Source organism: Podarcis raffonei, chromosome 10 (genome assembly GCF_027172205.1).
Source record: "Podarcis raffonei isolate rPodRaf1 chromosome 10, rPodRaf1.pri, whole genome shotgun sequence".
Taxonomy (NCBI): domain Eukaryota; kingdom Metazoa; phylum Chordata; class Lepidosauria; order Squamata; family Lacertidae; genus Podarcis; species Podarcis raffonei.
In genome coordinates, this window is record NC_070611.1 from 3,829,610 (window position 1) to 3,857,413 (window position 27,804).

The window sequence follows — 27,804 nt, forward strand, 5'->3', positions numbered from 1 at the left end:
GCAGTCAAAGAAGCGCCTCAAAGAGGTCCAAGTCAGTTCATATGGGGCAAGGCAGTCATTCTAGAGACCCACCTGCTCCCACATGATTGTATGTACCCACTGAGATCTTCTGAGAGGTTCAGTTCCACTTGCTTACACCATCTGGCAAGTATGTGAGACAGGGCCTTATTGGTGCTGGTACTGAGTATAGAACTTTTTCTCTTGGAAAGCCTGTTTTTAAAGACCTGCTTTCACTATTGTATGGCCCCTGGTGTAATTATTTATGGCACAGTTTTAATTGGTTATTTTTATATTGTTTTTATTACATTCTATGAGGCAATTTGGAGAGCTCTAGTCAGGCTGAAAATAATAATATAAATATTTCATATAACTTCTATCCAGTTATTGAATCTAGTGTTTTTGGTTGTACAATTGTTACCATACAAGGGTGGGTGGAATAAAAACGCTGATCCTTCAGCCAAAAGAAGACAAACTCAGCGTGTAGAAAGAGTTTACTGTATATTTATTGCTGCAGCATAAATCTGGAGGCCCCAGTGGATATCTCTGAAAAGCTGGGACCACAAATACAAAATTCAAGACACTTTTATAACAATTACATGCCTTATCACCTCGTGCACAATCCTTTTCAGCAATATGATTGGGTAGCAGAACACATGGACAGCTTGTGGACTCCTAAAACTATTTTCATTGGTCAGAACAGCCTGCCCCTAATTACTATGGCAACAGGTATCTTTAAGCAAAGTTCATACAAAATGCTGCTTTTCTGCTATCTGTTCAATGAAGCCTATTCTGGGTCAGGAGAATTTATTGCTCTTCTGTCTTTCATGGCAGCCTCCAGTCAGCCGGCGATACAGCTTGTTCTTCCCTCTGCGGTATGAGGGGCAGAGAGCGATGGCGGCCTCAGACAGCAGTACATCATGGATGAAACTGCCACTGTTCCTGAGTCCCTCTTAGAGATGTTAAATTTCCAGAAACATTTTTTCCTCTGTTTTTCCCTGGAAAAAATAAAAATTTTGGAAAAATTTTGGAAAAATTTTGGAAAAATTGAAAAAAACACACAGTGTATATAAAAGTATTATTCTTGCAATAAAACAGGTAAACACCCCTCTTTCCCTCAAAAGCAACAAAAAAGCAAGGAATCATCAACATAAAAAATAATCAGATTTGCCCCTTAGCACCAACAGCAAATAAAGTTAAGGTCCACCTCAATATTTAAGCTCCATACAAGGTCTACCTTTTGAGTACTGCTTTAAAAAAAAACAACCCACAGAAGACACAACATATACATGCAGTTTATTCTATCTTATTTTCTGAACTACTGCTTTCATTTTCCTCCATTTCTTCTTCCTCTTCATCTTTGTCATTTTTCTCATGGACTCTGGAAAGTCCATGAGAAAATTGGCTCTGGAAAAAAGGGGGGACTTGCCCCCCCCATTTTCCAGGTTTTTTTCCCAGGCCTTCCCATCTCTACTTGCGGACAGCTGGGGCAATGCGTAAGGCAATTTTTTTTGCATGCCAGACCCAGAAGTAATCAACATCCAGTTACTGAATAGTATGTTGCACTAAGGCTCAAACTCTGAAAGGAAAAGGAGTGTGAGTGTGTGAGTGTGTGTGTGTGTGTGTGTGTGTGTGTGTGTGTTTTAAATTGAATTTGTTATTATATATTATAAACGGCATGATGGTAAAAGAGCTTCTAAACAGTTTACAAAAATATGCAAGAGAACATTAAAATGGTTGATAAAACACAGTTAAAAGCAGGTATTTAAGAGTATTCAGAAGATGATTTAAAAGATGGTTAAAAGGAAGTAAATTGCATGCAGCTTCCACGTGTTCAGATGGGCTGCCCTCATGAAAATGTTTTGAGCAGTTGCCGGAAAGAGTACAGTGAGAGCACCTGCCTGGTGTCTGTCGGCAGGGAGCTCCAAAGTGGGAGGGCTGGAAGGCCTGGAAGAAAAATGGAAAAATTGAGGGTGGGGGGAGGGGACAGGTTTTTTCCTGTTTTTCCCCAAAGCCATTTTTTTCCAGGAAAAATTAGGCGGGGGGAATAGTGTGCGGAATATTCAAACTATATCAACCCCCCCTGAAAAAAATGGCTTTGGGGGGAAAACGGGGGGGACAGACTGCTATTTCCCAATTTTCCAGTTTTTTCCAGGCCTTCCCATCTCTAGTCCCTCTGCTAGCAGCGGTCCGATGCTGAAAGCGGTACTGGTAGCAGAGGGACTCAGGAGCAGTGCCAGTCTCACCCACAATATACTGCTGGAGGTGTTACTAAATATGATTAGAGGGGACCAGCTGGTTAAAGGGATTCAGGTCGGAGCTAAACAATATAAGTTGAGAGCGTTCGCAGATGATTTAGTACTAACTTTGCAAGAGCCAGACACTAGTACTAAAAGAGTTTTGGAGATAATACAAGTTTTTGGTCGAGTAGCAGGTTTTAAGCTAAACAAACAAAAAACAAAGATACTGGGAAAAAATCTAACAGTGGAGGAAAGAGAGAAGTTTCAGAGTGAAACTGGATTAATGGTAGCAAACAAAGTGAAATATCTGGGGGTTAATTTAACAACTAAGAATGTGAACTTATTTAAAGATAATTATGAGAAATGTTGGACAGAAATTAAGAAAGATTTAGAAATATGGTCGAATCTGAGACTTTCCTTGTTAGGCCGAATTGCTGTTATTAAGATGAATGTTTTGCCAAGAATGCTGTTTTTGTTTCAAACATTGCAGATTGTGGACAGAATGGACTGTTTCAAGAAGTGGCAGAGAGATATATCTAGATTTGTCTGGCAGGGCAAAAAGCCCAGAATAAAATTTAAGATATTAACTGATGCAAAAGAAAGAGGGGGGTTTGCCCTGCCGGACTTAAAACTGTACTATGAAGCAGCAGCTTTTTGCTGGCTGAAAGACTGGCTACTTCTTGAGAACACAGACATTTTGGACTTAGAAGGGTTCAATAACAGGTTTGGTTGGCATGCATATATATGGTACGACAAGGTAAAAACTCACAAAGGTTTCAAAAACCATATTGTTAGGAAAGCATTATACAATGTTTGGATTCGTTATAAAGATTTGTTGGAAAATAAAACCCCTAGGTGGTTGTCACCAATGGAGGCTAAGGAAGTCAAAAAACTTAATATGGAATCTAAATGGCCAAAATATTGGGAAATTATAGAACAAGAAGGTGGAAATGTGAAATTACAGAGTTATGAGAAACTGAAGTCTAAAGTAAGAGATTGGCTTCATTATTACCAGATAAATGAAGTATTTAAACAGGACAGGAAAATCGGCTTCCAGGTGGAAAAGTCAAAGTTAGAAACAGAATTGTTAGAACCCAATACTAAGAATTTGTCAAGAATGTACAACTTGCTGTTGAAATGGAACACACAGGATGAAACGGTTAAATCAGCTATGATTAAATGGGCACAGGACATTGGACATGATATTATGTTTGCTGACTGGGAACAGTTATGGACCACCGGAATGAAGTTTACGGCATGTAATGCCCTAAAAGAGAATATTATGAAAATGATTTATAGGTGGTACATGACCCCAGTCAAGCTAGCAAAAATCTACCATTTGCCCAATAATAAATGTTGGAAATGTAATGAAACTGAAGGTACTTTCTATCACCTTTGGTGGACGTGCCCAAGGATTAAGGCCTTCTGGGAAATGATTTATAATGAAATTAAGAAGGTGCTTAAATGTACCTTTCATAAGAAACCAGAGGCTTTTCTCCTGGGCATGGTAGGCCAATTGGTGTCAAAGAAAGATAGGACGTTTTTTATGTATGCTACAACAGCAGCAAGAGTTCTACTAGCAAAGTATTGGAAGACACAAGAACTACCCACGCTGGAAGAGTGGCAGACGAAGGTGATTGACTACATGGGACTGGCAGAGATGACGGGCAGAATCCGTGACCAAGGGAAAGAGACGGTGGAAGAAGATTGGAAGAAATTCAAATTTTATCTTAAAAATTGTTGTAAAATTAGCGAGTGTTAAAATGTCATGGGTAAAGCATAGCAGATTTGCAGAGATAAATGATTGGACAAGAGGAAATAAAAGGGTTAAAGAAAGGAATTTATAAGCAATTTGATCAGGGGTTTCTGAAAAAATTTAAAACAGGGATGCAGAAAAGGGAGGCATGGGGAAGTCGTTGAAATTGGGTACAAGAAAAAATTCATGAAATTATACATGTTTATATGTTCGTTTGTTTGTGTTTGTTGTTTGTAATGTCTTATAATATATGTTGAAAAGCCAATAAAAATTTTATAAAAACAAAACAAAACACAATATACTGCTGAGTGAAGCCGCTAGCGCCGTCTGCCCCTCATACCGGTCCTGGGTGATATATTGATACATCGAACAGGCCCATCAGTAAGGCGGCACTATGCTTAGTAGGGAGGAATTATGGGGGGGGGGGATTACTACACGAAGGAAGCTGCAGACTAAAATTGCAAGAAGGCTTCACTGAACAGGACTTAGATTATGAATAAATATACAGTGGTACCTCGGGTTACATACGCTTCAGGTTACAGACTCCGCTAACCCAGAAATAGTGCTTCAGGTTCAGAACTTTGCTTCAGGATCAGAACAGAAATCGTGCTCCAGCGGCACGGCAGCAGCAGGAGGCCCCATTAGCTAAAGTGGTGCTTCAGGTTAAGAACAGTTTCAGGTTAAGTACGGACCTCCGGAACGAATTAAGTACTTAACCTGAGGTACCACTGTAGAAGAGTCTTTGCCATGGCAATGCTGGGTGATATGGCATTATATTAAGGACTGTTTAGACCAGTGCCTTTTTTCTAGGGAGAAAAGGTGCCGTACTTACCATGAAATACCCCTCTCAGCCGACTGGCTGTGGCTGCAGGCTGGGGGTCGATGTGGGGCGAGTGCCCACCGAGGACCCGGAGCTGGGCTTGCCAGTGCCAGGAGACATGGCCCTCCACCTCTGTGCCACATGTGAGGCCTTCAAGGAAACGGGAGTCCTCTTGGCGCTGCCTGGCTCTGCCATCGATTCTGCTGCTGCCGCCATGGACTGGTCCACTTGCTGAGTGCCAAGTGCCATCTGCTAGCCATAGAGCTGGCAGAGTGGTGGGTGCAGTGGCAGCCCAGCAGCTCCCTGCAACTATGCTACCGCAGGATGAGGATGAGGAGTAAGTGCCACTGCTGGGGCTGGCGGTGCCAAGGGGCTTGCCGTCATGGGCAGAGGAGAAAAGGCGCACCCTCCTCGCATGCTTTCTTTAGAAGCCATTTTTGGGGGGAGGGGGGAAGGTGCCACTACCGTGTACCCGTGAGTACTGCAAAACAACAACAACCCCACACTGACATAGACCACCATTTTTATTCCATTTCCATTTGATTGTGGAAGGAAAAATAATACCCCTAAACTGCAAAACAGTCATAGACTAGAAGCAACCACAGTTCTCCTAGAACAGCTAAAATACTTTAGCTACCTATTGCTGTTAAAATACCATAGAAGTGCTAAAACTTAAACCTAAAATACCTCGACTAAGCACCACAGTGCAAATATTAGCAGTTTTCTCACATCCAAGTGTTACAGTTTCAAGGTTCCTGCGGACTTAGTGGCATTGTCCTATGCTACTTTTCACTTTGTTAAAGTGATGGCATAAAATCTATGCAAATAAGAGCTTACCTGGGGCTTAATTTTCAGAGGAAGAACAGCACAATTTGTTGGCAAAATGAAGTGCTGCGCTATCACTGTATCAAAGCCGTATTTAGTTCTGACCAAAGTGGTGTTGAGATGGGCCTCCCCAACATAGCCAATGAATGGCTGGTGAGAAAGCACTTGAAGCAGAGGAGGCTGCTCCATTCGGGCTAATGGGGAAGTTCCCCACCAAACTCAGGCTGCTCTCAGGACCCGCACCTTGACACTTCACAGCCAGTTCAGGGGCTGCTGGCTTCCCTAGTCCAGTCTGCCCTTGTAAAACTCAGCAGGGAAGGGGGCAAAACTAGAATGAGTGGACTCTGTGCCTCACTGGCTCCACCTGCTGTTTGGGGCCCCTGCCTTCCACTTCACCAGTCCCAATGGACACCACCTGCTGCCGCCTTGATGCTGCTGAGTGAGGAGCATTCAGGGGGTCTGTCATGGACGCTTCAGTTGAGATTCCTGCATTGCAGGGGGTTGGACTAGATGACCCCTGGAATCCTTCCAGCTCTACAATCGTATGACTCTATGTACAACTGTACGTGGGACGTGGCCAGTGGGAGTGTCAGGATGCAACGACCGTAGCCAGCAGGTGTTTTCCTGCTGCTTCTTCGTGGTTCATTAAATGTGTGTGGGATTCACCTGAACGCTTCTAAATGCTTCAGTGTTGGAATGTGTATAATAATAATAATAATAATAATAATAATAATAATAATAAATTTTATTTATAGCCCGCCCTCCCCACCCGAAGCCGGGCTCAGAGTGGCTAACAACAGTAAAACGATAAAACATTCTAAAATAATTTCATTATAAAATTAATTCCAATCAAATTAATGGCAACCATTGGGCTAGAAGTTCTGTGAGGATTGCCAAAGGTGGGAGTCAGGCTGTGCCCTGGCCAAAGGCCTGGTGGAACAGCTCTGTCTTGCAGGGCCTGCGGAAAGATGTCAAGTCCCGCAGGGCCCTAGTCTCTTGTGACAGAGCGTTCCACCAGATTGGGGCCACAGCCGAAAAAGCCCTGGCTCTAGTTGAGGCCAGCCTAACCTCTCTGTGGCCTGGGACCTTCAAGATGTTTTTATTTGAAGACCGTAAGTTCCTCTGTGGGACATACCAGGAGAGGCGGTCCCGTAGGTACGAGGATCCTAAGTCATATAGGGCTTTAAAGGTTAAAACCAGCACCTTAAACCTGATCCTGTACTTCACCGGGAGCCAGTGCAGCTAGTATAGCACTGGGTGAATGTGATTCCGTGGTGAGGACCCTGTAAGGAGTCTCGCTGCAGCATTCTGCACCCGCTGGAGTTTCTGGGTCTGTCTCAAGGGCAGCCCCACGTAGAGCGAGTTACAATAATCCAGTCTGGAGGTGACCGTCGCGTGGATCACAGTGGCTAGGTCAGGGCGAGAAGGTAAGGAGCCAACTGCTTAGCTTGGCGGAGATGAAAAAATGCCGCCTTTGTTATAGCTGCAATCTGCGCCTCCGTGGAAAGGGAGGTGTCGAAGATTACACCCAAACTCTTAACGGATGGTGCTGGCACTAACTGCGCCCCCGCAAGAGATGGGAGTTGCCCCCCCCCAATCCCATATCGTCCCGTCCCAGCCACAGGACCTCTGTCTTCGAAGGATTTAGCTTCAACCGGCTCCCACGTAACCATCCAGCCACAGCTTCCAGACATCTGATCAGTGTGTCTGGGGCCGAGTCAGGATGGCCATCCATCAACAGATAGAGTTGGGTGTCATCAGCATACTGATGGCAACCCAGCCCAAAACTCCGGACAAGCTGGGCGAGGGGGCGCATAAAGATGTTGAAAAGTGCCCCCTCGCCCCTCTCAGTGGTCAGTCTGTTTGGATCTTGGACTCTCCCCAGAGCAGGCATGTCCAAAGTCTGTTTCAGGGGCCTAATCTGGCACTCTGGTTGGTTTAATCCGGCCCCTATGGCAGTTTATTTCCTGGGGTTCAATCCTAAAAAAAGCTTAACAACTTTGGTTGGCCCTTTTGTCGGCCCTCACGGCCCTTCACTTCATCAAATCTGGCTCTCTTTGAAAGAAAGTTTGGACATCACAGCCCTAGACCAAACCTCTCGCTGGTTCTCCTTGAGGGCTTTTGCCTGGTTATAATGTGTCACTGGACAGTGATAGTGCATTTTGCTTGCCTGGGTGTATGTGTTTGTGTGTACACTAAGGTCTGGGTTTTGTGTTGCTAGAAGGTTGTTGGTGTTATGTGGAACGAAGGAAGAAGCTGGGTCTAGCCTGGAAAAGAGGAGAATGAGAGGAGATATGATAGCCATCTTCAAATATCTCAAGGGCTGTCCTGAGGAAGAGGGAACAAGCTTGTTTTTTTCCAACTCTGGATGTTAGGACTTGAACCAACGGCTTCAAGTTACTAGAAAGGAGATTCCAACTAAAGATCAGGAAGAACTTTCTGACAGTAAGTTGTTTGGCAGTGGAATGGTTGCAGAATCTCCTTCATTGGAGGCATTTAAGCAAAGGTTGGGTGGCCATCTGTCATGGATGCTTTAGCTGAGATTCCTGCATTGCAGGGGGTTGGACTAGATGACCCCTGGTGTCCCTTCTAATTCCACAGTTGTTTGATTCTATAATTCCTGTCTCAGGCCAGACCTTTTGAAATTAGTTTGAGAAACTTTTGTTTTGATGCCCCAATCCTAAAACACACACAAAAAAGATGATTTAGCGACAGTCCCTAAACTGAATGATTTAGCGACAGTCCCCGAGTTGAATTGCAATTCATTCAGAATTTGGCCGCGCGACTGGCTGGTGTTTGCTGTTGCTGCTGCGTGAATAACGTCCATTGTAAGTTAACTTCAGTTCCGGACTGCGAAGAGCAAGCCTTGCAAGCGGAGCCAAACGGCGGGGAGGCTGTTAAAATGCAACCTTATTCCAATCCCCCCCCCATGGGCTGGAGCAGGCAGATTTCTTCCAGGACAACACAGTTTTTTTTCCAGTTGCTGAAAGTCCTGGGCTCTTCTCCCCACCCGCCTCGAGAGCACGCAGATTCTGAAACTACGAGCGGGAAATGATTTTCAACATGGAAAAACTCTAAAACCAGTTTTCACTTTGCATTGGTGGTAAAGATCCCCGTTCGCACTCTGCATTCGCGACAAACACCCCCGTGATTCGCTGCGCGCTGTTTCCTCCCCGCGCCGCCTCTTCCCCGCGGACGCTGCAAAGGCGCCCCCCCCCTCCCGGGATCCTGGAATGTCCCCAGCCCCGCCCCCTTCCCGCGAGTGACGTCCTCCCTCTCCAATCAGCGGGAGGCGGGGGCGGGCTCTGCGGGCTTTGCGGGGGCGGGGGCGGGAGGCGCCTGGGAAAAGGGAGTGACGTGGGTCTCTCGCTGGCTCACTTCTCCGGCTGGGATCCTGCGGGGCGCGAGGCGGAAGGAGCTTGGGGAGAAGGAGAGAGAGGGGGGGGGGATGGCTTTGTAAAGTTGGACAGAGGGGCGAGGCCTTTTCTTTGCAGAAAGTCCCGGTCCGCTTCCGACTTGGGTAAGTCCGTGGGTCTCCTCGTGTGCAGGAGGAGCTCGCCTGCTCTCCGGCTGCTTTTCCTGACTTGCAAGCGCGGCCGCTCTCTGGACCTGCTGCTTTGGGGATGCTGCTTAATTTCTCCCTCTCTCGTCCTGGAACACTCCATCCCCCTCCGGGTCTTGGCTGCCAAGCGCCCCCTCCCCACTTGTTGGCCATCGGCAGGAAGCGCCGAGTTGGGTCCTCAATGGGGGCTGATCTTCTGAAGGGGGGAAGGAGCGAGTCCTTCGAAGGGTGGAGAAGTGTAAACTTGAAGCCTGGGGTGGGATCGGTAAGGGGGGCGAGGGGGAATCCTTCCTGGGGGGGGAGGGGGGAGCCAATCTGCAGGTAAGAATCCAAACAGGTTGATCACACGCCAAGGAAACTGGAGTCTTTTCTCAAACTAGTGATGATTGGGCAATGAATATAGTGTGTGTGTTTGTGGAAAATCATGTAGATGAAAGCATGGGGAAATATATTAAATATGAATATGGATGAGATTTGGTAAAGGGGGGGGGAGATTTTAAGGAAGGTCTATGCTCAAGACCTCCTCTTCCTAAGGTCAGATGCAGCTTGGGAAGAACGGCCTACTTTTATGTTCACACTGGTGCTAAATGGAAAAGGTGATCTTGCAGTGGTGGGGATCTAGCAGGATACTGTGAAAACCTTGTCATGCTTGAGAGCATATCTTTGGCTGCTGGCTTAATGTCTCCCAGGCTAAGGTTCCATGTTTCACTAGACTAGAGGGAAGAAGTTTATTAGTCCAGTCTGTTGGTGCCAATAAAAATTTGCTTGAGGTTTAATTTAAGTTGGTAGCTTTTTAAAAACCAATGTGCCTAATCAAACCCCATACAGTTTCAAGGCTAGTGGAAGTGAACTTTCCAGATTCCTTCTGGATCAGCCTCATTGATTTTTGTCTTGGCTACAGCAGTGTGTGAATGGCTCGAGAACTGCAGTTTAATTGAATTAACAAGTCATGGTTTTATTAATTTGGGATAAGGGTTATTTTGGGAGAGGTTGTTCTGTACAATAGGTACTTACTTTGTGTTTTTAATATTGTTATGTTTTCTGCTGTGCTGCTTTTAAAGCCTGTCAGATTTCTGCTGTCTCTGCCCAGTGGGGAGCGAGGGATCCTGCAAACACAGAGTTCTTTATTTCTCTTCCTGCCTGTGAAACTGGAAGCTGCCATATATTCCAGCTAGACATCTGCCGTTTGCTTATTCACGGGAGCAAAACAAACCCACCTTCTTTTGACCAGTAAAAATGTTGGGCGGCACCATCTGAGGAAAGTTGGGAGAGTAAAATAAAGACTGACTGAAGCTTCTCTTTGAAGCTTCTGCTTGTTGGGTTGTTGGTTCAGTTTGGTGTCTTTAACCTCTGCTCTGGGATGTATGCAGCATATGTCTTTGTGTGTGTAAACTGTGGTGAAGTCCTATAACACTTGCACGCTTTTACACTTGTGCAAAATGCAGTTTTGGGAAGCTGTTTATTCCCAGTGACTTGGATCCCAGAAGGGTGGATTTGATTTAAATCAAATCAATTTAAATCACGATTTAAATTACTAGTCAGTAAGACTTGATTTAAATCATTTTTTGACAGAAAGACTCTCCGTCACTGACGGGCTGCCCTTCTCCCTCCTCAGGGAAAAGCCCCCAAGAGCCGCACACATGCTCCACGTGGCCCGTGAAAGGGAGCGCTGAGCAGAGCCTGGGATGCATACAGGCTCTCCTCAGCACTCCCTTTAAAGAATATTATTTTCCTTGCATTCCCCCTCTAAAAACTAGGTGCGTCTTATGGAGCGAAAAATACAGTGACCCGTCTTCTGAATTGTACCCTCCCTCTCCCCAAACCAGGCCTGTATTAACCGTCTGTTTCGTTGGGGGTTGTTTGTAGGTTGTTGCCCATAGAAGTGTTGATGCATATGAATTGTGTGGAGTTGGAAAATAGAGACTCCTGTCGCTGTCCTCTCTTTCCTGGCAACAGGGTCTGCTTGTTTGCTCCAGATTGACCCAAAAGACAGGAACTGAGCAGTTCCTTCCGTTATCTGCTGCATTTGGAGTGCTTCACCCGGGCTTCAAAGAGAGAAAGGACACTGGTCTTCAGTAGCAGCAGATCCCTTTTGCAGGCCCAACGTTTGTCTGTCCTACCTACAAGTGACTTGCAACTTCCATTTGAGAATCTTGGCTCTAAGAAAGAGCAGGCAAGCCCAGAGAACTGAAAAATAAAGCTTTGTTGTGGTGGAAAGAGGCAATCCTGCGCAGCTGTAGTAGGGATGCAGAGTGGTTTGCAGTGAAATAAGCCCGGTGGTATCCTGTGCAAGGCAGATTCCTCTTTCTGTTGAGACTCCAGGCTAACAAGTTTATTAATACAAATAATAGTTCATTCATTTATTTAATAGACTTTGTTTCAGAATGCAGCATGTAGTACCTGATAAAATCAACCGGATAACGTTCACAACATTAAAATGGTAAAAAGCCTAATACAGTAACAACGAGCCAAAGCAATAAAATCATACTGTTCTGTTTCAGACAGTCACTCCACACAGGGCAACTAAGAATAGCATCCTTAGACACGGAGGACTCCCAAATGTGTGAATGCCCCTCGCATGTAGAGTGGTAGCTCATAAGGAGTAGTAATAGACCAGAGAGTTGTTAAAGCTGGGCCCTGTCAAGTTCCTGATAACATGAAAGCCTGTTATGAACCAGCGTGAGAGGAGATGAGCTCCTGTGGATAAGCAGAGGAGGAGGAGGTGGTCAGTCAGTATCTCGCCATGGAGGAGGAGGGATTGGAACAATTTAGAATGGCTTTCGTCACGGCCATTAACCCGAGGTAATATTTCTGGGTTAGCAGAGTCTGTAACCTGAAGCGTCTGTAACCCGAGGTACCACTGTAGAGGTATAAAGATAATGGGGATAATATATATAAAGTGTCTTGGCGTGTTTGAAAGCGGTATAGCTCCATCAGTGAAGCAGGAGACTCTTAATCTCAGGGTTGTGGGCTTGAGCCCCGTGTTGGGAGAAAGATTCCTCCACTGCCGGGGGGTTGGACTAGATGGCCCTCATGGTCCCGATTCTTCCCCGGTGTCTTGATGCTGAAGTTGACAAGAACTGGAAGTACTTTTAAGAAAAACAATCCATAAATACTAAGTATAAAGTAAGCCCACAACTTAGGCAGACGCTATGTTCTGGGGATTGTACCTGCCCCTTTTATTTTATTATTTTTTGCCAAGCACGTGAAGCTGAATGTGCACAAGTTAAATGCTTAGCACAACCCAATAGTGGGTCCTGTCTTGCCAGCTGAAGAGCCACATCTTCTTTCTTCCCTATTCTCTTGGTACTAGAGTGGACTTTTGGATGGCATTTTAGGAGATTACCTGTTTTCAGTAATGTGTGCAGAAGAGATGGGGGCCAAAACAGGCTGGCAACCCCAAGCTGTTTTTGAAGAGCTGAATAAATGGCAGAATGCCTGTGTGGTGTACAGTGTTCTTCATAAGTAGCTTTTCTGATTCTAAAGGATAGCTTAAAGCAGTTTTCTAAACCATATTTATGGGGAGTGATTCAAATTTACCTCATGTTTTTAATCTGTAGACAATTTTTAAGGATTTATGGCACAGTCAGCATTGGTAGTTCTTTTTCCTTTAGCCTCGTTTAAGGTTTTGACAGTAAAATATGCACTGCGAACTGTTGGTTGTAGAACATGCAGAAGGGCATAAGTGATCAGCAAAATAAATATCTCTATTCCTGAAACTTCAGTGCAACAACAAAGGCGCTCATAAGTGCAGATATTCTGAACAGTCAAATATATCTGAAGTCAAAAAGCCTTGATGTACTGTAACATTCTCACACTTTTAAATATAGAGTGTATAGTTACTAACATTCTGTTACACTCTAGTGCGAGCAAGGATGGAGCTGTGCAAATGGAACTGCTTTTCAGAAACACACTGAACTGCCATGTGAATTGTGGTCTCCTTTTCTTTGCACATGTAAGTGAATGTTTCTCTCCACATATAGGGAAAAACTAAAGAATTCAGGGTGCTGTTACTATGGGAGATAAACTGACCCTGGATGTGTAAAGATGGGCATTTGTCTGTGCGTGGTGCAAGTGTTTATTTGGACACAAATGCATGCTCCCCCCACCCCTGCGCCGCCCTTGCACTTTGTAAGCATTCCTTATACCCTGCACCCATAAGCCCCAGGAAAAGTAGTGAGTGTTTGGGAGACCCTAGAGACTGTAGTCTAGCACTTCTCAGGCAGGGTGGTCAAGGTGGGACTGCTGATTCTGAAGCCCACAGGAAGTTTGGGGATTGGGCAGATGGTCAATGAAAGTGGGAAGTGCCAGGGAGGTGGAAAAGAACAGCTGGCTCAAGTCTGCTGACTGGCTGGTTAGTCTCTCACCTGGAGAGCTTGGGCTTTCTAAGGAGAAAGCTATTTAAGCAGGAAAATTATTTGGAGAGGTGTAGGCTCTCTTTGGGCGCCTTCTGCTTCTACTTCATCCATACTGGTTTCAGTATTGCTGTCAGCAGCTGTTCCATAGTCCATGACAATGGAAGAAGCCCACAACTGGAGATGTGGGGGAACTGGGGGTGTGAAAGTGAAGATTTTATGACATGTAGGCCCTGTTTAAAGAAGTGTGAAGTTGCCAAATTCCTTTAACAATTTAAACAAAAAAGTGTGCCTATTTGTTTATAAAAACATTTCTAGACTGCCCCAAGGGGGTGAACAGCAAAAATTTCTCAGTTTGTACACTTCTTGCAAGCCAGGAGCAGTTTTCTTTGTTATTGGGGGCTTGGGAGTGAAATACTGGCAGCACCCCTCCTCCCCTTTATATCAGTAAACTAAAGCTTCAATTTTGGGTAAGATACATTTGAGGGAACAAGGATCCCAAAGGTGTCCCCCCCCTTCCCATGACGGGGGCCTGCTTGGATGGTTCGTTTCCTTCCCCGGGGAGTGAGAGTCACTTCTTCCAAAACCCCAACATTTTCTCACTCTCACTGAATGAGAAGGGGCACAGTAACAGTCGTAAGTGACTGCCAGCTCTGGAAGAGGATTTTTATACTTGTGGAAGGTTTAGTTTTCGTATGTTTCAGGTTTCCTATGTTGCTTTTCAGGTTTTTTTTGTTTTGTTTGGGAGATATGGTTGTAACACCCTCCTCAAACGACTGAGGGCAAATAAATTACTGGTGAAGGCTGAATGTCAACTTTGCACTTGGTCGCATATTTGAGAACCAGTTCTTACTAAGGCAGTCTTAAGACTTGCATCTTGGGGACTGTATCCTAATACCCCAACTTTTCCACATGTCGGGCATGTTTTGCTTGGCAGAGCATCCCATTATGTGAATCCCCATCTGCAGTCTTCTTAAGTGATACAGTCCAGACCTTATTGATTCATTGAATTTATATACTGCCCTATTCCTGGAGGTCTCAGGGTGGGTCACAGAATAAAATCAAAATATAAAACCATAAAATAACAGCAACCCAATAACCCTCCCCCTCCATTTACTGCCTTGTTGACAACATGACATTGGTAAACATGGCAGTCAACTAGAATATTGGCTTCCTTGCATTACAGCTGGGTCCAAGTGTATATTGAGTTTTGCTTTTATACACAGTTTTGGGGTTCTGAAAAATTACAGAATTTCTGTGACATTTAAAATTATTTTCTCATGTAGAAAATAACTGCTTTAGGCCAATAAGGAAATGGCACATGTTGAAATTAAGGTTTTCCTAAATGGTTTAACTGTACAGTCATACCTTGGGTTACAGACGCTTCAGGTTGCGTTTTTTCGGGTTTACGGACTGCCAAAACCCAGAAGTACCGGAATGGGTTGCTTCCAGGTTTCGGAGGTTGCGCATGCGCAGAAGCGCCGAATTGCAACCCGCAGACGCACAGTCGCAGGTTGCAAACGTGCATCCCGCACGGATCACGTTCGCAACCCGAGCGTCCACTGTAGTATGTTAGTTACTGTGATGGGATGGTGAGCTGCTTGTGCGTAAAATCCTAGTCCCTCAGAGTTTGGCTAAGTCCACAATCCTCTGTCTGTGACGGAGCTCCTTAAGCATGGCTCCATCAGTCGCTCGTTGAATCGGACAGTGGGCGTTTACGGAACTTCTTCCAGCATAAAAGCTCCTTAACGGAAACGCGTCTTCTGGACTCTCGGCGTGACAGTTTCCGGCGAGGAGTGGGTGTCCCTACAGGAGGTCCTGAAACCTCCCCACTGTTCTCGCTTGAAGTGTCTCTGAGCCCTCCCTCCGACTCACTTTCCCTTGGAACTCCACTTCTCCCCCTGCTGGTCCCCTCCTCAGCTGAATGGTCTCTCTCACCCTCCGTGAGCCCTTTCACCTCCTGCGTCTCAGATGGCAGTTCCCTGACAGTTACCAAATTATTTCATAAACGGCTGTGGTTATGCTGCTTGCTTTCCACCTTATTGTACAAGGACAACTATATTTTTCCTGTCTCTGAGACAAATACTGAAATACACTATACAGTCATTTAGTGCGTGGTCTGATACATATGTAGGAGACGGTGTTGGTGGCTTTGCTAAAGGTTATCCAGGTTGATTGTGGTAGAACTGATATTTGAACCAAATACTTCCCTCCTTACATAGTACATGTGATTAACTTAATATGCTCCACCAGTATTTATCCTTCACTGAAATATGACACACTTTCAGGTCAGTGTATGTGTTGCACATCCTTAGTATGGTTTTAGTGTCATTCTCCATTTCAGCGTCTAAGTCCTAGAACACATTCTGTTATGTATTTAACTCCTGTTAAACCTGAAGAAGTAGCCTAGAGGTTAGTCTATGGCATTTCCTTCCTCATTAAACACATTTGCAGTTCAAAGTTTTGCTTGATTTCTTCTACAGAAGCTAACTTTCAACACTGGTTTGTTGAAATGACTGATTCTTACATGTTGGCACATTTGAGAACTGATGCTCATCTATTTTGGTCTAATTGTTCCACAGCTATTAAGTATGCATTTAAAATCTTAGCAGTTTTCTATGTCTTACAGTCCTATAAACTATATGAAACAAGTCTGATTTCAGAGATGGTGTTGCATCTGCAGTTTTAAGTATACACATGGCCAAAATTGTCGCATATACCAGCTAAACAGAGGGAACAATCTAATTTCTGGTTTCAGAACTACACTTCATTGAAAAACTGCCAGTGAATTCTTAACCCTGAAAATTTGCTATCCCGTCATATCACTCTTCAGCAATTTCTGTTTTGTTCTTGGAATCTGCCGATGGACCAGGACTTACAACTTCAAAAGATTGTCACCTAAGCCGTCAACACAAATGCCACTAGGATTTCACTCAAAATGCCCTAAGTTCCTGATGAAACCAAAAGAGAGTGAGGCGGCTGCTGCCTTCAGAAATGTTATCTGAGACACTACAATTTTTTAGGTGCAGTGGTTCTCAAACCTCCTTTTAGGAAACCCTTGCCTACTGAGGAATCTCTACGGATTGGGCTTGCATGTTGCGATGGATCCAGGGACATGTATAGAGCACAATGCGAGTCGCTTCATGCAGGGCACCAGTTGTAGGCCTCACCGTTGCCCTATATCACCTGAGAGCGCATCCTTGAAGGTCCCAATGTGCTCCTGGGGCTGGACACTGCAGGAGAAAGCTGGCAGTGGGGGGCAAGTTGTCTGCCTGATCTTACTGAGGAAACCCTGAATGCATTTTCAAGGACCGGCCAGAAGTTGAACACAATTTGAAAACCTGTGTGTGTTCTCCCCACCTCTTCCAGCCGGGAGGCACTGGTTACGCAGAAGGAGATGTTAAAGAAAATAGCCTAATGCGTGTTAGGGCAGCACCTTGGGGGAAAACTGGAGCCCTGTGTGAAATGCTCACAATGTTCAGACTTGATCCGTAAAGCTCCCAGCTATGAACGTTTGTACAGTCTCTGCGTTTATTTATAAATCCTTCAGGAATAAGGGCCACAGCGTGAGGTTCTCATATGGATGGTATGCATGTCAAAAGAGGAGATGTCCCCTCAAGACTGCCTTTTCCTCCCCACCCCCACCCCTTCCTGTGATGTTGACCTCATTTTCAGACTTCAAAGTGAAATCCAAACTCGGCTGCCCCTTTAAGGCTACACAATTACTGGGTGACCTAGTTCTGTCCTACAGTTTTATGAAATTGGAATGTGATCATTCCCGCACCCCCTGTGGGAAAGCGAGGATTACTTTCAAGGTGTCAAAGGGATATCTCCTGGGGCCTCTTTGTTTATGAGGCAAATGAGGGATGCAAAACAAATGGCTTCTCGCTAAGTTACTTGCGCTATGATTGGCCTTGAGTGAAATGTGAGCAGAGGGAAAGAGTATCATTTACCAGCCTAACCATGGCAGCTGGAATGTATGTGGGGTGGGAGGGCCTGTATAGCACAAGGATTTACAGACAGCAGTGGTGCATGCGAATGATGACTTCTGCTGTCTGCCCCTGATTCCGCTCTTTTTTAACTGCATTGTAGGTTACACATCGTAGTTTGAGTCTTTCTGCATTTGAGCAGCTAGAATGTAATGGTATGCCCTCTATATATAGGGTCTACTTAAGGATGACTTGCTTATTATCCAGTTGTTTGGGGTTTTGGGTGTTCTTTGCCATCCCCTCCCCGAATCTTCTGACTTGGCAGAGCAGGGCCTAGCCCTGTTTTCACTGGAGTATGGCCAAATAAGAGAGTCTCTCTCCTGCTACTTGAAAGTGCTTCTGCTGTTTCTTATCTTCACCAAATTACAACCCAGATGAGAGTCCCTGGGAAAGGGGGTCTCAGTGTTGCTGGGAGTGTCCAGAAGATCTTGGGTGTGTGTAACCCGCTGTAGCAATATTCTGGAAGCAGTGAATATTAAGAAGCCTTCTGGAAGGGAAACAGCCCTGACCAAAACTGCTGGTTTGAAAATGTTTATGGATCTTCAACACAAGAAGTGCTCATTATTTACTTTGGCTGGCCTGTGTACTTGGGCCCAGTGCAAAAGTTTGTTGTGCTTGTGGGGAAATGGAATTTGTGACTTTTGTGGGACCATGATGCATGTAGTGGTGGAAGCTGTGTTTTGCATTGCCATGATGGTGCAGATTGCAGTAGTAGTGTGCTTACCCCACAAGTTGTACCAGTCATGCCTCTGTACTATTATGGATCAGCCTTAGGTGTATCGGAACATGAAGATACCTTTTTTAAGTAGTAATCTGATAATCATGGTGCAAATGGTTTACACATTGTTAAATGATATTCAGTGCATTTGTTTCCCTTCCTAAAGATAGCTCTTTAAAAGGTGTTACCTCTCTGGTATCTCAAAAGTAGTATACGTCAATATATTCAATTTCTTTAAAAACATAAAATATAAAAGATTATGTTCGATTTTGCAGGCTTTGCCTGTATGATGTGTACTTTAGCTTTACATGGGACTGCACAACAGTTTGTCAATCTTATGTTAAAGTATTCATTATGTTTTACCTTTTAGCTGACATTATGAATTTTTCTAACATGTTGAGGGGGTTTACAGGGTTATGTTGGCCCTACTGTGAGCCTGAGAAGGAGCACTATGCATGTGTTGGAAGAACACATGTAAAATTCCATATGTGTGTGTGTGGCGATCCAGATTGGCCCAGGGTTCTCTCCCCACAATCCTGTTGGAGGCACTCTGTCCATACGCTCCCTTCTCATGGTTGGTGAGGCATTGTTGGTGGACAAGTCAGTGTTGAGGGGGAGGCTAGCCCATGCAGTCCCACAATTCCTCCATGTTGGGTTTAAATGTGTGAGGGCTTTTGTATGACCAGTGGCTTGCCCAACACCAAACCACAAAGAGGATAGCTGTGGATTTGAACTTGGGGTTCCTACATCAAACTGCACTCAGTAGCAGATGGTGAGGTGGGGTGGCAGTGCTCCTCTTGCCTCCTGAGAGCTGACTCACTGCTGCTTCCCAAGAAGAAAGAGGGGAATGGGTGACGCAGCAGGGAGGTTAGTGTGGTGCAGGCACACCGACGGGAAACTCAGTTGGCTTTGCCCATGTGTTTGCACCACACTGGCTTTCCCATCGCCGCAGCCCTCTGCTTCCTAGCCAAGTACAGCCCTTCCTGACTCTCTGTTTGGCTGTTGGGACTTTCTGAGGGCACACCTTTCTCCAGCCTTGCTTTGTACTCCTTGAGTGTTTTTGCCTGTTTGGAATGTGATCTAGAACTCTGATAATGCCCTTTGCTTGCCTGGATTGAGGATAGAGAGGGAAGTGTTGGCGTGTGCAGACGCTAGCCTACTGTACAATGGTAAAATTCACTGTGAACACTTTTACCTAGAATCATAATGAATAGAATGATCTGAAACAATTTGAATATATATAAGCAACTGGGGAAAAAACCACTTTGTGAACTAGAGGCCTCATTTGTCAACACTCATCTTCACAGTCCTTCATAAACAATACCTGCTTCCTAAGGTAATGAGCAGAATAAGTATTAACCCATATTAATGGGTGCTTAAACGGAGGATTACTGTCCAGCCAATTAGCCTTGTGAGAAGCCTGTGGCTAGATTAGAAGTGGAGCTGAAATAAATAAAGTAGAAGTCCCCCCCCCCCATTTTTATTAAGTTCGTTGGACTTTATAAATTAGAGTCATGTACATGCATGTTTACTAGGAAGTAAGTGCCAGTGTTTTTGAGTGGGCATTTCTTCCACACAAGTGTAGGATTGCAGCCCTAAACACTTAATTGATGTGGAAACAGTGCTTGGATGATGCACTAGAATTCACATCATGTTTATGACATCCGTGTGATGCATTCAGAGAGTGTTGAAGTTGAGCTAGGGTTCAAAATCCCCCCCCCCCCGGGACAGTCTTCCACCAGCCTCTCTTTCAGCCCGACCTGCCTCACAGGGGTTTTGTGAGAATAAAATGAAAACAAACAAATATCCATTTATGTCGTTGAGAGTGAAAATCTACAGTAGTATCATGGCTTTTGTTTGTGTGTAATTAGAATTGGTTGAAATTACTAGAATTGGTTGAAATTTCACCCAGTTGCCTTACCATGTTGAACTGTGTTCGCCAGCAGGTTACCTCTAATTTGAAGATTGGATGGTGGTGGACATGTGTGTGTTTTCCCATCTACACTGCTGATAATGTTCACAGTCCTCTTGCTTCCGATACTTTTCCAGTGCAGGCCCATTTGACTAGTTTAATAACATACCCTGCAAAGGGAATTCAGCTGTGAAAACTCCTTGTGATGTTGTGAAGTTGCCTCTTCGTTCTTACCCAGATGAGCAAGCTGACTGGTATTTTTTGGTTTTGTCTCAGTCGAGGGAGGGTGGCTGTCTAAATTATATTTCTTTTTCCAAATTGTAAGGGAAAAAGTGATCATAGCTGCTGTCATGTTCTATTTTGTGTCTGTGTGTTGGAATTTTCCATAAATGAGTCTTGCCATCCAGATGAATTTTGTGGTTGTCTCCTTGTGCTGTGCATTGTTCCTCTGTGGGCATGTAGTCTTTTTCTCACACTTGTAGCTTCCCAGATGTTCCATTTGTTTCTTTGGCTGTTGATTGGAAAAGAATGGATGCCAAAGTGCTTCAGATTTCAAGTAACATTTCTGATAATTGTCCAAGGGAAACAGGAGCTATGAGGTTAACTGTCCTGAAAAGACATGCTTCATGTAAAACAGATCACAGCTATATGCATTATCTCTTTCCTGATCATGCAAAAGATTTGTCTGTATTTAATAAGATCCTGTAATACTTGGCAAATCATCCTGTGAAGTGGAATATGTGATCTGATTGCCCAGAAAGCCAGGGGCATGCTCCATGCTTTATGGAGCAGTTGTGTTCGTCAGGGCTACAACTGGTGTTAACAGTATGCAAAGTCCAAATGTTATGGACATGTGCCACAAAGTTATGGCTCCTTGGCATCTGTCCTTGAGAGTTTGGAAATGCAGCTTATGGTTTCAAAATGTATATGTTAATAATAATAAGCACCAGTGCAGCATTGGTGTAGACATGCTGAACATGATTACAGTAGTACCTTGGGCAAAGAATTTAATTCGTTCTGGAGGTCCGTTCTTAACCTGAAACTGTTCTTAACCTGAGGTACCACTTTAGCTAATGGGGCCTCCTGCTGCCACCTTGCCGCCACCACACGATTTCTGTTCTCATCCTGAAGCAAAGTTCTTAACCCAAGGTGCTATTTCTGGGTTAGCGGAGTCTGTAACCTGAAGCGTCTGTAACCCAAGGTACCACTGTACTGTGTAAAGTGTTTAGGAGGGCTAGTGCTAGTTAAACACCAGTGTGTTTTGGCCACTTGATACTGGTTTACAGTACATAGCTGAATGAGGTTAAACCTCTCACTATTGTGGTTCCCAGCTAAGTAGAACAGCATTATGAAGATGTCTCAGATTTTTAACAGGAGAATGTTTATAAGGTTTTGTGTAGAAAGAAATTAAAGTTAAATATGTTGGTTTGAAGTGCAGATAGTTGTATGGTTCTGCCTCTACTTCAAGAAGGCCCCCCTTTCCTCCAAGGAAATCAGGCACCCCCAACCTTCAGCCCTCCAGATGTTTTGGACTACACTGGTCCTGTTAGCTAGGGATCATGGGAGTTGTAGACCAAAACATCTGAAGGGCTGCAGGTTGGGGATGCCTGGTGTACATGGTTCTTGCCTCTGCATTTTATCCTCAAAACAGCCTTGCGAAATATGATGAACTGAGACAGTGGCTGGCCCAAGGTCACCCAGTGAACTTGGCTCAGTGGGCATTTGACACACTGACCGTTATACCACACTGGCGGTGGGTGGATGCTTAGCTTTTGTACACAGAAGGCCTGAGGATCCATCCCTGGCCTTTTTACAGTTGCAAAGATGTCTGATAGCATGATTGGGAAATATCTTTGCTTATGGTTGTGGAGAGCTGCTCCCAGTTATAGCTGACATTACTAGGTTGAATGAACTAATCTTCTAACTTGGTAAAAGGACCACTTAGGAGCAGCTGGTTTACAGGAACAGGTCAAAATGTACACCCAAGTGCTGTGATGTGAAAGACCAGCAGTGGAACACCTCAATCATCATTGGCAGGATTCTTCCAGTCTTGTATATTCAGAGGTATATGCTGGGCCTTAAACATTCTGATGAGACTATTTGAGAAGGTGGCTTACAGTTGAATTACTTTGCTGTTAGGCTCCACTGAAAACTAAAGGTGATTCAAGAAAATATCTTTAGGATGGGTATTCATAGGCATCCTTTGTTTTGTGATGCGGCCTGTCCTGTTGTAATGCTGGGATGGGATAATCTGCATGACTGTATTCATGACTGCATTGGAAGCTGTGGAAGAACAGGACCCATTTTTTGGAGCAGACAATGGCAGCCTAGCTCTGACCAACTCCAGTCAAGCCTTATGAGGGGAATAGGACTGAAAAGGTGTGCTGATGCTCACAACATTTCTTCTTCTCTTAATGTATTTCTGTCTACCACTCACTCACACATTTTCATGTGTGAATGCTTTGCATTAAAACAAACTACTAAATGTTTCTTTCTTTCTTTGGGTCCTGTAAGTACAAAGATGTTAAAAAGTGTTGCAATTTTTGCAGTTTAGATATTGCTGTAATAACAAAGAGCAGGCATGGGTTCACTGTCTCACTGCCAGTAGCATAAATGGATTTTGCCCTAGTTGTCTTGCAATGTGATTTTGCCCTGGGCTTATCCTCAAGATAAGAGATAATACAATTGGCTTCTATTTCCAAGAATGGTTTTGTAAACCCCTTACTTTAAGTAGCTTCGTTCAACGGAGATAACTCAATTGCTTTTCGCTCTTCTGTGGGGATTGTTGTGAGACGAATGCTTAAAAAATATTTTTATTCGGAAAAGCAAACCTGCCTCATGATTTTAGCAAAGGGTCGAGAGGAACAACTGAAATGTGGTGCTGGGTAAGGAACAAACCTCTGCACTTTCAAGGGGCTTGGGACCAGGGCCGGCCCTTCCATGAGGCAAGGGGAGGTGACTGCCGTGGTTGGCAGTATACAGAGGGGCAACAAGCCGGCACCAGTTGCATTTTGTGATTGGCAATCAGCCTTTTGCAACTGGATGGAGATGTCCAGGTGCTGCCTTTGGCCCCTAGCATCTCTACCTCCCTGGCCAGGTGATTCAGGGGTTCTATCTGGTGGCACTGGGCAGGGCAGACTTGGCTTTTGCTACCGCGCTACCCTGCAAAACAGATGATCCACCCAGTAGCGCAGCAGCAAAAGACTCGTATTTGTTTTTTGCTGCTGCCGAGCAAATCAACTATTTTGCTACCCTGCAGACCCCGTGAATCACCCAGCAGGGGGGAAAAATATATTTTGCTGCTGTGCTGCTTATTGAAGCAGGTGCTTGGTGGGGTAGAGCGGTACCCTCCAGACCCCCTGATTCACCTGGCAGCATTTTTATTTTATTTTTTTGCTACGGGGCTGCCTGGTCTGGTAGCGGGGAAGCAAAAGAACATTTTGTTTTGGTGCCCACAACCTAGGTCCCATTCCCATCCCAGTTTTTAACACTGCTCCAAGGAACTCATTGTGTGTAGATTTTCATTCTTCTTCTTGTTCCTGATGTAGAGCTTCACCCTCTCCTTCTTCCCTGTCTGGGGTGTGCATGCACCATTTTGTGGTTTGCCTCAAATGCCAAAATGTCCTGGGCTGGCCCTGCTTGTGGCAGCTCAGAAAGCAGCACAGCACAGAAAAGAATCATCTTTGTTCTCTTCTTAAGTACAGTTGGGGCTGGGAGTGGTAGATCGTCCCTGCAGATTGAAGGCCCTTCAAACGCAGTGCAACTGCTGGAATGATCCCTCGCCACATCTGTGCTTGAGAAGAGGGCTGGGGCAAATATATGCTTGTCACTTGGTACTTCAGAAGCCCTTAGAGTGCCTCGGGCATGCAGTGCAACTATGGGCTTCCATGTCAGGAGAGAAGATCCAGGGGTGGATAGGACTGTTGTGTGATGAATATAGCAAGAGACATTGCGAACCCCAGTAAATGGGTATGCAATAAATTAAGAATCTTGTCCTATGTACTTTAGCCCCATATTTTCAGCTCTGTTTATTTGTTATGCAGACCATAAATACTTGATGCAGCATAGTTCTCAAGATGACCACAGCAGAACATAGTGGGTGGTATTCAACTAAGTTTTACTCAGAGGAGACTTATTGAAATTAATGGGCCTAGCTTAGTCATGTTGTTTAATTTCACTGGGGCTACTCTGAGTAAAACTTAGTTGAATACCACCCAATATATACGGACATGTATTGTGCCATTTAAAATAAGAGTATAACAAAGTCTATAATTGTAGTTTAGAAATACAACCATATTTGAAACAGCTTCATTTGTACAGACTTAGACATGATTTACTGTTTTTTCTCAGTCCTGAAAACATTCACTTTTGCAAACAATTTTCTTTTTATTTTTTGTATGAAAAAGTGTGTTTGAATAGTCAAAGAATGACTGTTGGTCACTTACCCCGATAGACTGCTGTTCTGAGCAAAGCTGGACCTTCAAACTCTCCTTTACGCCTTGGAGTGCATATACAATCCTGCCAGTTTTGCTTCAGGCTGATTGTATTATTCCTGTCCAAACAGTTCCCAGCATGCGAGCAGTGTTTAATTTGTACAACAGATCTAATTCTGGGTTATTCCTTTAAAGCTGAGACTGGTTGAAATGAAAGGCAATTATGGTTAGCTTGAAACTGCTTGCCTGGTGTAGAAATAAGAAAGATTCCTGCAATTACTTTTATTGTGATGAGATTCCCTTGAGAGCAAACCACTCACGCCGGTGTCTCAAAACAACTCTGACTGAGTGCTGCTAATATAAAAAGCAGATTTAAACATTTCAGCTGTTGGGCATTACAACAGCTGTGAAATAGACCATAACTGGAGGAAAATCCACTTGAGCGACAGTTTGCCTTCATTTACTCACAGGAAATTCCAGTCCTTCATTTGGGTAGCACAGTTCTACTTGAGGGCAGTATTTGTTCAGTGTTTTTTTGTTTTTTTAAAAATGATTTTATGGGTGGAGGTTGTTAATGAACAGTGCAAATGCAATACAATACTAAATGAAAGTTCAACAGCATGAATCGGTAGCCCAAAGCATGGTATTTACAGTAGCTTTGCCTGCAAGTTCGCCAGAACACCTATGCTTGATTTGCCAGTCTGCACACACGCCTTTGTCTTTTGGACATGTTTACAGCTTGAAAAGCAGGGCAGAAGACTTTCCATCTTTATCATATAGCTTTGCAAATAGTCTGGGGAAAGCCCTAGCTAACCAAGTTACCATGTTACCTATGCTATTAAGAGTGAAGGGCAGAGAAAGAACCACACGCTTACTATAATAACGTTGAAGGAATGGGAACTGTATTCCAAAAACAGCTGGAGACCCAAGTTTGGGAAACTGTTGTACCCAGAGCGTTTTCTGCTCCATTGTCTTGGATACCCCTGAAATTCCACAGAGTGCCTTGGGTATCCTTGTGTTTAGGACCCGTGGGCAAAAATTGCACGTGCAGCTGAATGATTTCTAAATGCAGGTGCTGTCCTTGCTTTTCATAGCACATGCATTTTCAAACATCTGACATTGTGCACCTGGCCACTAATAAATCTTTTTGTCTGAATCAAAGTCAGTTTGGTTTGGGATAATTGACTGAGACAATGGGGCTACAATATCTGTGCTATTAATTGAATCTGCACCATTGTTGGTCATCAGCACCTTATCTCAGTTATCCTCACAAGAACTCAGCAAGGTAGGTCAATGTTAATCCCCACAGTACAGATGTGCAGTTGGGAGAAGGGGGATTCCTCCAAAGTGTGACCATTATAGAGATGAGATCTGAAAGAGACTAGTCTCTTACGTGCTGGATGAGTTTGCACATCACATTAAACCATAGCTAAAAGCAAACTTTGGTTTAACTCATTGCACAGACTGCTGCTGCAATGCTGTCTTGCTCAGCAGCTCCACCTGTCCTGCTGTTGCCAGGAAACAAGCCATATTCTGGTTGGTCATAATGTCTGAACCTGGGCTCGTGTCTCTCCAAACAAGCCATTAGCTGTGAGCCAAGAACAAACCTTAGTTACCACTCATGGTTTGTCATAAGCTTGGTTCTTGGAGTGGGGGATGAACAGAGAACATTTGAGCAGCTTGCACATTCACATTAAACTGTTGTTTGTTTTGAACTGTGTTTTAATACGATGTGTGACCAGGCCTTTCAATAATTTAATAGACACTTTGGCTTGCATTGACTTGTAAGAGAAGCCTGCAGATATATGCTATGAACTGACCACTGTGTGAATAAAAACATCAATCAAGTTTCGTGTAGTAAGTTACAAGGGCACACAGAAATTGGAAAAAGGAAACCATCTATAATGATTCTGTCAAGGGGCATCAGCCTTAAGAGAGGATTTGACAGATCTTTTCCCCCTACCACTGGAAACTGGCTTGTAAATATAACTTGTGACACTGTTTAATTGACAGCGTGATGCTGGAGAAGTTTTGGGGGCCATCTGCTAGCAGCCAGGATCACGAGGCAAAGCTTATACAACAAGAAGCAGCCTAGGGACCCTGGGATGCTTCACAGGAATCCTTCAGTTAATTTAGCCTTTTAGGCTTTAGGGAATTGCTCTGGCTGGTTGCTTGCAATTGCTTCACAGTGCGCCAGCTATACTTTTAAAGCTCACTGAGCAATAGTTCATAGAGATCAGTTGCTGAATAAAATTCTGTGGCTCTTGAGCCCTGACTTACCATGTTTGTTTGCAGTTTAACAGGAAAAGGGTGGGAAGAGAACCTGTGACCTTGTGGAGCTGAATCATGTGGTCTTGTCACTGAGCACATGATTTTTTAAAAACAAGGGCGCAGTGGAATTCTCACTACACGTGTATCCATTAAATTTCTTTTCATCAAACCTATCTCCAAAAACCATTTGTGTACTGTATGGTAGTAGTGAGAGCGGAGAGACAGCTCTGTTTGATGATCATAAACTTTATGTTTGAATTAACAGTAGAATGAATCATGATAAAATGTGAAAGGATAATGTAGTCCAAACAAGATGTCTTTTATAGGGAATCCCTGATGGTGTATACAGATGTTATTTGGCATGGGATGCAGTGTTACACAGTGATTCCATTTTGTTCTTCTGGTAGTTAAACAATGTCAGCCACTTTTGGCAACACCATAGAAAAGTAGCAGCTCCTTTGTGGATGGACGGAGGTTGTGTCCTAAGCAACTTAGATTTTGAATAGTTATTGCCCTTCATTCCTGTTTAAAGTATTTATTTTTAGTAAGTGTTTACCTTTTAGAACAAATAAAAATGGGCTTAACCCACATAGCTTGCCTCACAGTGTAGGGTAAATATTCCAAAATAACTGCAGTAGCGTTGTTTTTGGCTGCCATCCACTAACTGCTTTCTCCAAAGCACTCTATTTGAAGTCTGTGGGATTATTGCAAGATGAGTGAGTAGGTTGTAGCTAGCAACCAAAGCAGTGCAGGCTTTTTCTTCTTCTCTCTTTTTTTAAAAAAATAATATTTATTACTTTTAAAGATTACAGAAAAGGGAAAAAAAGAGAAAGACAGAAAAGAAAGAACAAAGGAAAAAAGAAACAATACAATACAATATATGAACAATACAAAACACAACCTAAACCCATTAAACTAAACACAAT

General features: G+C 44.1%; 1 protein-coding gene across 1 annotated transcript in view; it reads left to right on the forward strand.

Moving 5' to 3' along the window:
* The first annotated feature begins 9,045 nt into the window (after nucleotides 1-9,045).
* Nucleotides 9,046-27,804, forward strand: part of PPFIBP1 (PPFIA binding protein 1) — a 126,630-nt gene continuing 107,871 nt past the window's right edge. The window contains exon 1 of the mRNA XM_053407567.1: nucleotides 9,046-9,158. The gene's annotated coding sequence lies outside the window, so the exon portion shown is untranslated. The remainder of the gene's footprint in view (nucleotides 9,159-27,804) is intronic.